The sequence below is a fragment of the Cricetulus griseus genome, chromosome 3, assembly GCF_003668045.3.
Source record: "Cricetulus griseus strain 17A/GY chromosome 3, alternate assembly CriGri-PICRH-1.0, whole genome shotgun sequence".
NCBI classification, from domain to species: Eukaryota; Metazoa; Chordata; class Mammalia; order Rodentia; family Cricetidae; genus Cricetulus; species Cricetulus griseus.
Window position 1 is genome coordinate 194,331,177 of NC_048596.1, and position 15,217 is coordinate 194,346,393.

The 15,217-nt window shown below is 43.0% G+C and overlaps 1 protein-coding gene and 1 pseudogene across 1 annotated transcript in view; one reads left to right on the forward strand and one right to left on the reverse strand.

Moving 5' to 3' along the window:
* The window catches only part of Hsd17b2 (hydroxysteroid 17-beta dehydrogenase 2), a 71,771-nt gene that overhangs the window by 12,444 nt on the left and 44,110 nt on the right, over positions 1–15,217 (forward strand). The gene's annotated exons all lie outside the window — the stretch shown is intronic.
* LOC113835132 lies at positions 9,250–9,743 on the reverse strand (annotated as a pseudogene).

The following is a 15,217-nucleotide window of genomic DNA, read 5'->3' on the forward strand; positions in this document are numbered from 1 at the left end:
GGGATTGTGATACCTCTGGACGTTCCTTTATTGTATTGGGTTGTCTTGGCTATTCTGGGTCTTTTGTTTTTTCCATATAAAGTTGAGAATTGTTCTTTCAAGGTCTATGAAGAATTGTACTGGGATTTTGATGGGGATTGCATTGAATCTGTGATTGCTTTTGGCAAGATTGCCATTTTTACTATGTTGATCCTACCTATCCAAGAGCATGAGAGATCCTTCCATTTTCTGGTATCTTCTTTAATTTTTTTCTTTAAAGACACAAAGTTCTTGTGGTACAGGTCTTTCACTTGTTTGGTTAGCTTTACCACAAGGTATTTTATGTTGTTTTTGGCAATTGTAAAGGGTGATGTTTCTCTGATTTCTTTCTTCAGAGTGTATCATCTGTATATAGTAGGGCTTCTGATTTTTTTGAGTTAATCTTGTATCCTGCCACTTTGCTGATGGTGTTTATCATCTGTAGGAGTTCCCTGGTAGAGTTTTTTGGGTCACTTATGTAGACTATCATATCATCTGCAAATAGTGAAAGTTTGACTTCTTCTTTTCCAATTTGCATACCCTTGATCTCCTTTTGTTCTCTAATTGCTCTAGCTAGAACTTCAAGGACAATATTGAAGAGTTATGGAGAGGGTGGACAGCCTTGTCTTGTTCCTGATTTTAGAGGAATCATCTTGAGTTTCTGTCCATTTAGTTTGATGTTGGCTGTTGGTTTACTGTATACTGCTTTTATTATGTTTAAGTATGTTCCTGTTGTTCCTGATCTCTCTAAGACCTTTATCATGAAGTGATGTTGGATTTTGTCAAAGGCTTTTTCAATCATGTGATTTTTCTTTTTCAATTTGGTTATATGGTGGCTTACATTGCTGAATTTTCGTATGTTGAACTATCCCTGCATCCCTGGTATGAAGCCTACTTGATCATTGTGGATGATTTTTCTGATGTGTTCTTGGATTTGATTTGTCAGTATTTTGTTGAGTATTTTTTGCATTAACGTTCATGAGGGATATTGGTCTGTAATTCTCTTTCAAAAGAAATTGACTGATCATTAGCCATTTCTAACCAACCCTGTCTAAATGAAAACAAACATTTATAAACAATATTTGGGAATGTGGGCATAGTTATCTCCAAACTGCTTCCTGCTGTTTGGGGGCACTGTCAATCCCAAAGGAATCCTGAGAAAACCCAGAAACCTGACCACTATAGTGGTCTGTGAGACTGCATTGTCTCAGCTGTTTTGGGTGTTGGATCACCTGGTCCACTGCTTCAGGGGGTCTTGCTTGATCGAACCACATTAGTCTGGAAGGAATCCACAGCCTTTCATTTTCTGTGGAAACAAAAGCAGAACCTCTTTTCCAAAGTAACATGTCTTTAGACTTAAATTTTGAACTCAAGACATTTTAAAAACACGTAAGTTCGATTTATCTAGCAGCATTTATAATGAAATGTCTTTTATCAGCTGTTGCTCTTTCCTCAGCAATCAAATAGTTTAAAGACAACATAATAACATACAGTTTCCAGACTTTCTCTGTATTTTCCATTTCTACATGGCTTTTTAAAATTACTCTATTTCTTTTACTTTTATTTTATTTTATTTTATTTTATTTTATTGAGACAGGGTTTCTTTGTGGAACTTTGGCTTCCCTTGAACTTACTCTGTACACCAGTATGGCCTTGAAATCACAGAGATCTGCTTGCCTCTGGCCTCCCAAATGCTGGGATTAAAGGCATGTGCTACTCTATTTCTTTTTTAAGGACTTTGTCCTTTTTCTCTTCTCTCCCAAGCCTGTGTATATTTTTAAACACACTGTAAAGCATTTAGAGGTTTTTCTTCATCTGAATCTATCTTTACTGTGTATCTCTTTTCCTGATCACATGAGTCTTTAATCTGCATGGCTAAGATTAAATCGGCAGCAGGCCCCGTTCTATTCCTTGGCTTTCTGAGGGTAGCTTCATAGCAGAGTTTCTAGGTTCATACCACCACCAAGAAGCATGCTGCTGGCTTCTCATTAACATCACTTAATTGTTTGGTAGCAGAGCCTTTTAAAAGAGCCGCTAATGCTGAGACAGGAAGCTGCCCTTAAAGGAGCCAAGAGCCTCTGCTTGTCTCGAGCAAACAGAGACCACCTGAGAAAATGCTGCTACCAAGAAGCCTTGCTTGTCTCTGTTCTTTTGTGTTTGGAATCCCTTTTTAAAAATTTGTCAGGTTTTATGTGGAAATTCTTACAATCCATGTCTGGCCACTATTCTGTTATCAGCATTTCTGTTCTGCCTGATCCCATAGTCAATTAGCCCCAAATAAACACACAAAGACTTACATTAATTCATAAACTATTTGGCTAATGGTTAGAGATTCTTACTGGCTAACTCTCTCTTAATTATTAACCAACTTCTATTAGTCTAAGTATTTCTACATGCTCTTGGCTTATCTGGTAATGTCCTAGTATGTTACTCCTTTGCCTCTACATAGCCAATCAGTGTTTTAGTTATCAACCAATAAGAGAAACATATACAGAGAAGGACATCCCCCATCAAAGGAAGGAAGAGAAAAAGAAGGAAAGACAAAGAGAGAGAGAAAATAAATAGAAGATGGAATGCAGGATGAAGTTGTGGTACTTCACTAGAGATTGGCATTGCTACAAACAAGAAAGTCTGAGAATTGAAGATCTGGACTGCAGGAAACATCAGAGCACATAAGACTGAGCAGTTCATTGCTTTGGTAGAATTCAGCCAAGGGCTGAAACAGGACACAGAATTAAACAGTCACGAAACAGGAATGGCTCCACTGAAATCACATAAAAAACGAGCTTCTCAGACCACAGTGGGCCACTGAGCATATTGTGATCATCTTGGTACAGCTAAAGCCAGGTGTTAGACCAGTTTGGGGATTTACATATCAGATATCCTGCATATCAGATATTTATATTACAATTCATAGAAGTAGAAAAAATCACAGTTATGAAGTAGCAATGGAATACTTTTATTGTTGGCAGGTCAATATAACATGAGGAACTGTATTAAAGCATTGCAACATTAGGAATGTTGAGAACCACTGTGTTAGACTCACTGCATGGGAGCTGGTGTTTAAGTTCTCTTGTGCTTGGGTATCCATTCCTAGAACTCTAGCTTACCTGGTCTCAGGTGTGTGTCTGGACATTGCTGCTGGTTTTTTTTTTTTTCAAATCCCTGGTAGGAATTAAAGGGAACATTAGATCTGCTCTAAGAATACAGCAGTGCTCATAGTCCTGTACAAACCACTCCTCTCCATATTGCCATGTCCACCAATTTCACTGGGTAGGTCCATCTATTCATGTGTGAGGCTGAAGTCTTGACTTGAAGCCCTCCATCTCATGGCTAGTGTTAACTGTCAACTTGACAAGTCTAAAATTACTGGTAGATGGGCCTCTGGCGGATTATCATGGCAGGTCATCTTGGACTATGTAAAAAGGAGAACTCAAACTGAGCACTTGGGCACATTCATACTTTCCGTTTCTTGTTTGTGGATATAATGTGACCAGTGGCCTTGACATCATCTTGATAGATTGTGCCCTGGAACTGGGAGCCACAGTCAACCCTTCCTATTTTGTAACAGCATATTAGTAACTTTTCTGTTGCTATGATAAAACACCATGATCAAAAGCAACTTCCAGAAGGAAGAGTTTATTTGGACTTCTAGTTGCAGAAGGTAAGAGTATGTCCTGGTGGGGAAGCATAGCAGCAAGTGGAAGGCATGGTGGCTGGAGCAAAAAGTTGAGTACCTCAACTGCAAGAGGGAAGCAGAGTACAAACTGAAAGTAGGGGGAGGCTTTCAACTCTCAAATCCTGCCTTCAGTGACATACTTCTAGTAAGTCCATACTTCCCAAACCTGCCCAAACAGCACCACCAACTGGGGACCAGATATTCAAATATCAGAGCCTATGGGGGGCATTTTGAATTCAAATGACCACACAGAGCAACAGGGAAAAATCTAAGACACTCCCTCACGGGGCTTTCGAGTAGGGTTTCCTAGACAGTGGGTCTTGCTCCCCAGTTACCTTCGGTCCCTGTTGGTTGTTTATTCCTGTGTTGTAGCCATTACCCACAGAACGCATCTGGGTTCACCTTTTGCTTTCTACCTTCATTGCTTTTGGTTCAGTCCACACTTCTCACACGCTTCCTATTGATTTTTTGACCCCCATAGTCACCTCTTTAATAGGACCTATGTAGAGCGCCAGCAGAGTTCATTGTCAAGAGGTGTCCAAGATCAGAAGCCTCCCGTATCTTCATTTCCTTCATGCCCTTCATTTGGGTTTGCCTTTGCCAAGGGCAACCTCATTGTCTTGAGGTTCCAGCGCTAAATCCAGTGTGTGCTGCTCCTTTCACCTCTAGTGTTTCCTCATCCCTTAGAGTGCTGGCTTCCTCAACTTCTTATCTTCTTCAAAATCAGGATTTCTCAACCTTGGCAGTATGGCTATTGTGAACTGGAAAATACTTCACTCTTGAAGCTGTTTTCAGAATCCTTCTCTTGGACTCACTGGTGACCAGGAGCACCCTGCTCCCTGGAGGAAGATGGTCAAAAAGTCTCTAGACGATGCCCAATGTCTGTAGATTATTGCCAGTTGAGACCTAATGGCTTAAAGTGTTCCCTTCTTAAACAAGCATCCTTTGATCTCTAAGTGTCAAGCCTCTAGCTTTTTCTCTCTCCATACACATCCTGTTTGTTATGATTGCAGGACTTGGCTCACCTTTGAAATAACATAATTGACAACTAGGAAGTGCCAGTGACCCACATCACGTGACTACTTGACTACTTCATTCTGTTCTGTAAGGACGATGAACACACCTAGTTTCATTTCTGTTGCTGTGGTAAAGCAATCTTGCCAAAAGAAATTTGGGGAAGGAAAGGGATTTTTTTTTTTTTGCTTAAATGGAAGGTCACAGTCACTCACTTAAGTCACAGTCCATCACTGAGGAATTCAAGACAGAAACTGGAAACAGAAACCATGGGGGAACACTCCTTATTGGCTTTCTTTCAGGCTAGCTAGCTTCCTTATAGAGTTCAGAACCACCTTCCCAGTGGGCTGGGAACTCTTACATCAATTAGCAGTCAAGACAATCCCCAACAGACATGTTCACCTGGTAAGGACAATTACTCAACAGAGACTTTTGGGGAAAATGATTCTAGACTGTGTCAAGTTAATGCTAACTAAGACACTTCCTGTGCAGAGGTCATGAGGGAGCAGAAAGGTTGAGTCAGGTGTAGATTAGAAGAAAGGATAGTGATAGGTAGGGCTTTAGTTGGGGGGGGTGGTAGGGGAGGAAGGGAGGGAGAAGGGAACTGGGATTGTCATGTAATTCAATGTTGTTTGTAATTCAAATAAAAAATGATAAAAAAGATACTTCCTGACACACAGTAGGTACTCAGAGCTGGGCATTGAATGAACACAGACACACATAAATAAATGACCTGGCACTCAGAAACACCTTGGTGGTAAGGTACATTTACCAGGTGATAATGGTGATCTATTACAGCACAAAGGGCATGTACTTTGGAGTCATGGAGTTCCAGTTTCACAGCTCTGCCACCTACACCAGGGGTGTGGCCTGGTCCAACTTAAATAACAATGTGGTGTCTCCATTTATCTGCAATGTGGAGATGGTACCTTTGAGAGTATGCCCAGCTGGTTAGTCTTCTCTGCTGGCTCCCAGACCCCAGGTGGTTTGGCTAAGCCTCCCTATGCTCTTCATCTTGGTTTGCCAGGGACAGGGACAGGTTCACACTGTCCCCTCAGTACTGTGTACACACAGTGCCAAGCTTAGAACAGATGCTCAGGATATGCCCTTGGTGAAACACAAACAGGAATCATGCCATATTTGTGATTTTAATGGCATCGCTTTGGGCAGTTGTCTGTTGAGGCAATTCCCATCGGACTAGTCCTAGGAGAAGCAGGCAGCATAAGTCCTCCTGTGATGAGCCTGGGCCTGGGGAAGACATGCTACTTTAAGTTCTCCACCTGCTCATTTGGGATTCTTGTAGGACACTGGGAAGCCAGGGAAGGATCTCTTTGCCTGTCTGTTTTCTTCTTCTGCACAAGCTTTTGCAAATGATAAATTTAGTGAATGTACTGTCTGTCCAGCTCTTAGATGCAGGGAATTGCATCTGGAGAGTAGCTTCCATCCTAGGACAAAAAAGAGGGAACTTTAAGATTCTAAAATTGTGGTGAGGAATTAAAGTAAGGAGAGTTACCAGTGGTTTCCAGCTTCCTCATGGCATAACTCTCTCTGGAGTCCTCCATCTCCTTTGAGTTCTTTACCTATTCAGAAACCCAGCCAAGGAACCCAGCACCTGCTTTCCCTCTAAATGGGCTCATCTAACTCCCACTTGGCCAGTAAGTGGCAAATCTGGGTTTTGGATTGAAGCCCTACTTATCTCTCTAATTTTTATGCTCCAAGTTCATAACCCATTGAAAATCACCCCATTCTCTTAGCTTTTGTGGACTTCATAGTCCACCAGGACTTCATGTGGTAGGGAGACTAAGGGATGTATTCATCTCCTAGGGTTGCTTCTGTAATAAAGTGCACAATATGTTTCCCTTAGCAAAAGGCAATTTCAGAATATTTGTGTATACAAAATGAGATATCTTTGGGGTGAGACCTAAGTCAAAATAGGACTAATTTATTTTTCATATTTTACACACACACACACACACACACACACACACACACACACACACAGACACACACATCACATCACACACACACACACACACACACACACACACACACACACACAGAGACACACAGCCTGGAGGCAGTTTTATACAATGATGCATTGTATGCCTCTGTCCAGTCTGCCATTTGTCACATGAATTCAAGTATGGTATTTCCACTTGTGACATTATGTTGATGTTCAAGAAGTTTTGGGTGTTGGAGTAATTTGTATCTCTGCCTTTGAGATTGGAACTTCTCAATCTGTACCCCAAATAGCTGGCTTAAGACAACAGGAATTCTTCTCAGAGTCCTGGAGGCAGGAAACCAGAAATTAAGTTATTGGCAGGGCCACATGTGCTCTGAAGGCTGCAGACAGGAGTCCTTCCTTGCCAGTGCTAGTTTCTGCCATCCCTCATGTCCCCTCACTTATAACTGCTTAGTCTCTACCTCTGCTTCCCCCCTCCCCCGGGCATCTTCCCTACAGGTCTAGGTCCAACTTTCCATTTCCCTTTTACCTTTATGGAGACAAGATCTTATGTAGACTAGGCTTGCCTTGAATTTGCTATGTAGCTAAGAATGACCTTGAACTTTTGGTCCTCCTGTTTCTTTCTACCCCTCTGAGTGCTAGGATTGCAGAAGTGTGCCATCACACCATTTATTTGATACTCAGGATGGAACCCAGGGCTTTGTGCCTGTTGGACAAGTAGCCTACCAACCAAGACACATCCTCAGACCCAATATTTTTTCTTATAGAGACACCAGGCATGCTAGAGCAAGGGCTTACTGTTTTGCAGTTATGACTTCCTTCAATGAAGACCTGGGATCTAGAAAAATAAGCTAAATAAGCCCTTTCCTCCTCTAACCATGCCAGCAACTACTCTGTCTCCTCATAAGGTCATATTCTGGGGTATTAAGCAGTTAAGCTTGTAATGCCTCCCCCAGTACATAACATGGTTCTGTTACCAGAAAGAGTGTGTATATGTATGTGTTCATGGGTTGAAGGACAGACTCTGGGCAGATGTGTTGGCTATGGGCATATCCATTCTGCATTCTGCATCTCTGCCGTCTTCTCCACTCTGCTCTCTATATTGAGTATGGCCTCTGCCAATTGGGAACACGGGTTATTTATGGGGGTATTTACCTAAAAGTTCTCTTCCCCAGAGGCTATACTGTAGTTTCTCTGGATTCCTCATGTTGCCACTGTAGAGTTTAGAAGAGAATCTGACTGACTGCACTTACTTACTCAAAAGTGTCTGCTGTCATTTGACCTCTCCTGCCTTTGTTGTTGCTGTTGCAGCAGGTCTCATGTAGCCAAGACTGACCTCATACTTGCCATGTAGTTGAGGATAATCAAACTTCTGATTATTTTACCTCAACCTGCCAAGTGTTTGCTTTATAGTTGTGTATTAATACACTTGGATTACACAGTGCCGGGGGTCAAACCCAGGACTTCTTTTCATGGGAGGCAAACGCTCTACCAACTGTGCTACACCTCAGCTCTTCCTGCAACATGCTGCCCCTCCTTTTCCTCCTCCCCCCCATCTCTCCTCTCCTTTCTTCCATCTCTTTCTCCTTTTCCTGTATCCTCCTTCTACATTCTTCATTAAACTTCCCTCAATTCATCCAGGTTGATTTTATTTACAACAGACAGTCTGACAAGCAGAGCAGCCAAAACAACCATCATCCTCTGTCCTTCCAGGGAAGGTTGGTTCTCTTGGTATGCCTTGACTGCATAAGTGTCTCACTGAAACCAGGGCAGGGGACCATGGTCTTGACTTCTGGTTCTCACTGTTCCAACAGTGCTGAACTAGGTTTCCTTCATTAGTCTAACCTGCTTTCTAAGAAATTCCTCTCTTAGACACACAGACTTTGGCTGTGTGGCAGGCACTGAAATCAATGGAGGGAATTCACAAAGCCATGGGCATAAGGAGGTCAAGATAAGAAGAGGGACTTGTACTTCATGGGAAGGAGCCAGATCGTCAAATATTCAAGGCTGGGAAGAGCTGGAGGAAGCTGGTATCCAAACAGGTGAAGGCTGACCCACTTCTTGTGCAATTTACAGACGATAATATTGACTTCTCATAGCTTTCCATCCTCCTGAGTGAAAATGAACAGAAATTGACAATGAAGAAAAATGTATTGGCCAGTGAAGAAGTCATGACAGCTGGAGTTAGAGTCAGCAGGTCACACTGTATCCCTCATCTGGAAGACAAGAAGGAGAGCCAGACTACAAAATATTGGTGCCCACCCCTACTGACCCATTTTCCCCATCAAGTCTCTACACCCTAAAACAGTGCCACTAGTTGGAGACCAAGTGTTCAACTTTAAGCAAATGGGAGACATTTCATGTTTAAACCACAACAGTAGGAGTGGTGGGCACCCTTGCCATCCCAGTGCTTTGAAATTCCCTCTTGAATCTTGAGACCCAGCTGGATGATTCCATGAAGACAGAGCTCTAGGAGGGGGTTAACTTTAGTTGAGATAATGATGAGACCCCATGATAGTGTTTGTGCCCTTTCCCCTTTTTGACTCTTTGGAGTTTATTCAGTGGGTCTCTGGGTTTAGAAGATGATGTTGGGCCTCTTGGTGGTGAAGCCACAGTTGTGGTGGTGCCACAGCATACAGTGGGACAACAAGAACTTGACCTTAGACTCATGGGACTGCTTGACAGTGGCACTTACCCTTTTTAGTCTCTTCTACCTTCATGATCTGGATGGAGTGTGCATGGCCACACTGCCAGGCACCCATGTCATGGTAGCACTGTGTGAAGGCATCAGAGGTGGTCAGGTTCCTGTACTCTCGGTACATGTTGTGTGTGTCAAGCAGGAATAATAGTGCAGTCAGAGGTTGAATTTCTTCACACTCAGTGGTGACTTCTCAAACACCTGTCCATAGTACACTGTCACCCCTGTTGACTTCTTCATCTTCTTCAGCTGCAACAAGAACTACCAGAAGCAGGACTTGAACACCACATGGTTGGGTACGAAGATGCACTTTGGTATAGTGGTGGCATGTGACATGTGTGCCTGAGGCCTTCATGGTGACTTGTTCTCATTCAACACCACTCACAAAAAGAAGGACTATTAGTGCCCTTTTAAAGAAGCCCCCCCCTCTCTCTCTCTCTCTCTATATATATATATATATATATGTGTGTGTGTGTGTGTGTGTGTGTGTGTGTGTGTGTGTGTGTGTGTACATGTATATATTTATGTATTTGTGTGTCCTCCTTCCATTTGGAAGTTGTCACCTGCAGGCTAAGAAGAGATCTCATGTCAAAACTCAACCATATCGGCACCCTTGACTTCTCTTCTCTGGAACTACGCAAGAATGGATTTCTGTTGTTCAATCCACCTGATGAATGATATTATTTTTTATTGCAGGTGCAGTCAATGAATACATATAGAGGTCATACTTTCCTGATTTGTATAATCCCAATATCTAACATGCTATCTGGCATACAGGCCTCAACAGACATTGATTAACAAATAACTATAAGCAGAGGTCAAGAGATGAGATAAAGTATAGCAATTACTACTCAAACACCACCTCCTGATCTTAGCCATTGAGAACTTCCTGGGGATGGGTTTGCTCATCCTTGAGCTTTAGAAGTGAGACTGAGTCTCCTGTCTGATGTGGGGATTGGCTCTGGGAGCTGGGTAACCAGTGTGCATTAGGCAGGGTCCTAGAAGGTTGGATTCTAAAGCAAGGTCCTTGTTCTCATTGGGCTTGTATCAGAGGAGCCAGGTTATGCAAATTTGAATGGGGTCACTTGAGTTACAGTGGAAGACATTAGTAGATTCACTGACAAAACAGCTCCAAAGCATCTTTTCCTTCTGTGTCCACATCCTGGCTTATAGAACTGGTTCATTCTGTTGTATTCCTTTGATAATCCCATCATATCATCCAGAAACATACAGCCTTGCGATGAGAATGCCCCTCAAAACTACTAAGAGAACACAGGCAAGGTGTGTGTGTGTGTGTGGGGGTAGTGTAGAAAGCTCACAGCAAGCTTTTAATGAATAATACATCTGAGGAGCCCTGGTGTTTATCTTCTGTTCTTTTGTGGAACCCCCAGCAGCTCCATTCCCTCCTCTAGTTCATTTTTGGGGACATTGTAGAGAAGGTACCCTGGTACTCTGGTGCATTTGGATTTTTTCTTTAAAATGAAATTTTTTCATATTTTTTCAAATTTGAATTAGAAACAAGATTGTTTTACATGACAATCCCAGTTCCCTTCTCCCTCCCGTCCTCCCCTACCTCCCCAACTAAAACCCTACCTATCACGTATCCTTTCTTCTATTCTTCCCGACTCAACCTTTCTGCTCCCTCATGACCTCTGCATCCTTCCTCTTCTTCCCTTCTCATTCTCGTAGCCCCTTCCCCCCTCTTCCCATGCTCTCAATTTGCTCAGGGGATCGTGACCTTTCCCCTTCTCCAGGGGACCATGTATGTCTCTTTTAGGGTCCTCCTTGTTTACTAGTTTCTCTGGCAGTGTGGATTGTAGGCTGGTAATCCTTTGCTCTATGTCTAAAATCCACATATGAGTGAGTACATATCATGTTTATCTTTTTGTGATTGGGTTACCTCCCTCAGAATGGTTTCTTCTAGTTCTATCCATTTTCCTGCAAATTTCAAGATTCCATTGTTTTTTTTTTTTTCCCTGCTGAGTAGTACTCCATTGTGTAAATGTACCACATTTTCTCTACCCATTCTTCAGTTGAGGGGTATCTAGGTTGCTTCCAGTTTCTGGCTATTACAAATAATGCTGCAATGAACATTGCTGAACAGATGTCCTTGTATGAATGTGCTTCTTTTGGGTATATGCCTAAGAGTGGAATTGCTGGATCAGGTGACCAAGATCAAATCAAAAGGGACTGAGAAGGGTAGAGTGTTTGTTACATAAGCATGGAGACCTGAGTTTAAATCTTCAGCATACACTTGGGCATGGTGCTGAGCAGCTACGGCCCGGAGTTAGGAGTATGGGCAGACACAGGTAGGTCATGGGAGATCACTAGCCAGCCACTTAAGCCAATATAGCAAGCTCCAGGTTCAGTGAGAGACCCTGTCTCAAAAAGTAAGGTGGAGAATGTAGAGGAGGATGCCCAACAACTACTGCCTCCCACACATGCGCAGACAGGCTAACTCATGTGTATACAATTGTACATACATGAATACATTACATACATAAAAAGTTAAATCAGAAGTCACAATTACGTTAATGCTACAATTTGTGTGTGGATGCTCATGCCTAAGCATGCGTGCATGTGGACACCAGAGGACCTCTGGTATTGTTCCGGAGGCACCATCTACCTTGGTTTTTGAAACAGGGCCTTTCAACGTCCTGGGGATTACCAGTTAGGCTAGACAGGCTGGCCAGGGAGCTTCAGGGATTTGCCTGCCTGCCCCCCACACTGGGATTGCCAGTGTGTACCACCACACCCAGCTCTTTCATGTAAGCATTTGGCCAACTGACTCATCTCCCCAGCTGCTTTATAATACAATTTGATGAGAAGAAAATCTTACTTTTGTGAGGTTTTTTTTTTCTCTTTTTCCTCCCAAATCCAGAGCCCCAGTCTAATCACAGGAAAACAAACAAACAAACAAACAAGCAAAGAAAACCAACAAATAATTCTAATGAAACGGCATCCCACAGAACACCTGGACAGCCACCCTACAAAGCATCTAGAATGTGAAAAACAGAAAAGTCTGAGAAACTGTCATAGCCAAGAGGTACCTAAGAAGTCACTAGGACTCTGCATAACATGTCCTGGGACCCTGGAGCAAAGAAAGGACATTACACAAAAAGTTAGGAAGCCTGAGGCTGGAGAGGCAGCGAAGTTGGTAAATGCCTGCTGTCTTAGCACACGGACCACTTTTGGATCCCCAAGATGTTTTTGAAAAGGCCAGATGTTGTGGTGTGTACTTATAACCCCAGGGTGAGGGAGACAGAGACAGGAGGGTCCTGGGGTGCTGGCCCACCAGTATAGACAAGTTGGTGGACTCCAGGTTCAGTGAGAGAACTTGTCTTAAAAATTAAGGTGGGAAGTGATTAGAGTGATTGAGAAAGACACCTGACACTGGCCTCTGGTCTCCACAGGCACACGCTCCCCCAACATATGCACACACAGGAACACACATGGGGTACAGGGACTGAATGAATCGAGGAATTTAGTTCATGTCAGTGTTTTCCTCTTACCTTCAAACTGTGTGATATTTGGATATAATAAAATAGCAATAGGAAAACCCTTAAGTCTTGTTATTCTTCTTCTATGCTGACAGTATAGAAAATATTCCTTTATGGAAAGAATATTCCCTAGGGATGTCAGGAGGTGCCCAGGACAGACTGGCCACCGATCTGCATTGTAATGGGAAAACCCCTTTAACCACGAGGAAGAGATTTGCGTGTGGAGGGAGGGCTGCCATCCCCATGAACAACCCACCCCAGACACATGCCAGACGCTACCGGCCTGCCTCTTTTCCCTGAGAGAGGGTGGCCTGAATTTCTCACCATTCCTGCCAATTCCTTTTCCAATCAAATCTGTGTCCTGGGCATTCATGCATAGTCTTGTTTTAATACTTTTTGTCAAGACTGAGATGAATTGTTTTTTGCTGGGTTTCAGCAAGATGTTAGTGATGGGAAATTGTATATGACATATATGGGACACTCTCTATAGCCTGCCTAATCTTTCTATAAACCTAAAATTGTACTAAATAATGAAATCCATTTTTAAAAGTTTTAAATTGTGTGTGTGTGTGTGTGTGTGTGTGTGTGTGTGTGTGTGTGTGTGTGTGTTGTGATGCACATGCTTGCCCTGGAATGCATGTGGAGGTCAGAGGACAACTTGAGACAGTCAGTTCTCTCCACCATGTGGGTCCCATTGATAGAATTCAAATAATCAGGTTTGGCTGCAAGCACCTTTACTTGCTGAGCCATCTTGCCTGGTCTGAAATCTATGTTTTGAAACAAAGACCTGCCTCACCCTGTCATCTCAGGCATGAAACAACTCATGCCTGTGGTCGGCTTAGTAGCCTCAGTTCCTGGCTACTTCACCATTTCCACACTAGCTAGCTTTGCTTTGCTTCCCAGGTGCCCTAAGGGACAGCGCAGAATTTCATGGTGACCAGGTATTATGATGACTCAGCACAGTTGATTATCTATATCATGATTATATATATTATGACTTCAGACTGAAAATGTTGGAAAGAGATTGGGTATGTTTGATTTGGTCTTTTTCTCTTGCTGTTAATCTTTAGACAATATGGTGGAACAATAATTTACAAAGCATTTACACTTCTTGAATGTCATAAATAGAAAGACGAGTTAAAATGCACAGGAGAATGTGCCAGGAATGCATGTGAGTTTATAACATTGTCTATGACACACATGGACCTTTTAGGAGTTTAAGGTCCGTGAGTGGCCTGGAGCCCCTTCACTTCGAACACCTAGTATGAGAAATAAAGATCCTTATGCCATAGTAAGTGTTGTGAAGACCCACAGTAGTGAAAGTGAAATGGTTTATTTTGTAGCCTTGCAAGGTTAGAAATCATCTAGAGAAAAGCCAAAAATGGCTGGAGCATCCATTTGGCACAAACAAGCGTGTGTGTGTGTGTGTGTGTGTGTGTGTGTGTGTGTGTGTGAGAGAGAGAGAGAGAGAGAGAGAGAGAGAGAGAGGAGAGAGAGAGAGAGAGAGAGAAGGTGTTTTTATTGAGAACATTTTTTGTTTTTTATTTATTTTCCCATCTTTTTTATTTGAATTAGACCCATTCAAAATTTACATGTCACTCCCAGTTCCCACTCCCTCCCCTCCTCCCCTACCACCCCCAAGGCCGGTAAGGCCTTCCATAGGGTGTCATCAGAGTCTATCATATCCTTTGGGATAGGGCCTAGTCCCACCCCTGTGTGTCTTGGCTCAGGGAGTATTCCTCTATGTGGACTGGGCTCCCAAAGTCCACACCTATGCTAGGGATAAGTACTGAACTACTACAGGAGGTCCTGTAGATTTCTGAGGTCTCCACATTGAAACCCACGTTCCTGGGGTCTAGATCAGTCCCATGCTGGTATCCCAGCTATCAGTCTGGGGACCAAGAGCTCCCCGATGTTCAGGTCAGCTGTTTCTGTGGGTTTCACCAGCCTGGTCTGGACCCCTTTGCTCATAACTCGTTCTTCTCTGCAACTGGATTCCTGTTCAGTTCAGTGATTAGCTGTGGGTGTCTGCTTCTACTTCCACAAGCTGCTGGCTGGTTGAAGGCTAAAGGATGGCATATAAGAGTCATCAATGCCATTATCAGGAGAGGGAATTTAAGGTAGCCTCTCCTCTGTTGCTTAGATTGTTAGTTGGTGTCATCTTTATAGATTTCCAGACCTTTCCCTAGTGCCAGATTTCTTTGTAAACCTAAAATATCTCCCTGTATTATGATATCTCCTTTCTTGTTTTCTTGTATTCTTCCCCCAACTCAACCTTTCTGCTCCCTCATATCCTCCTCACCCCACCTCTTCGTCCCTTCTCATTCTCCTAGCTCCCTCCCCCC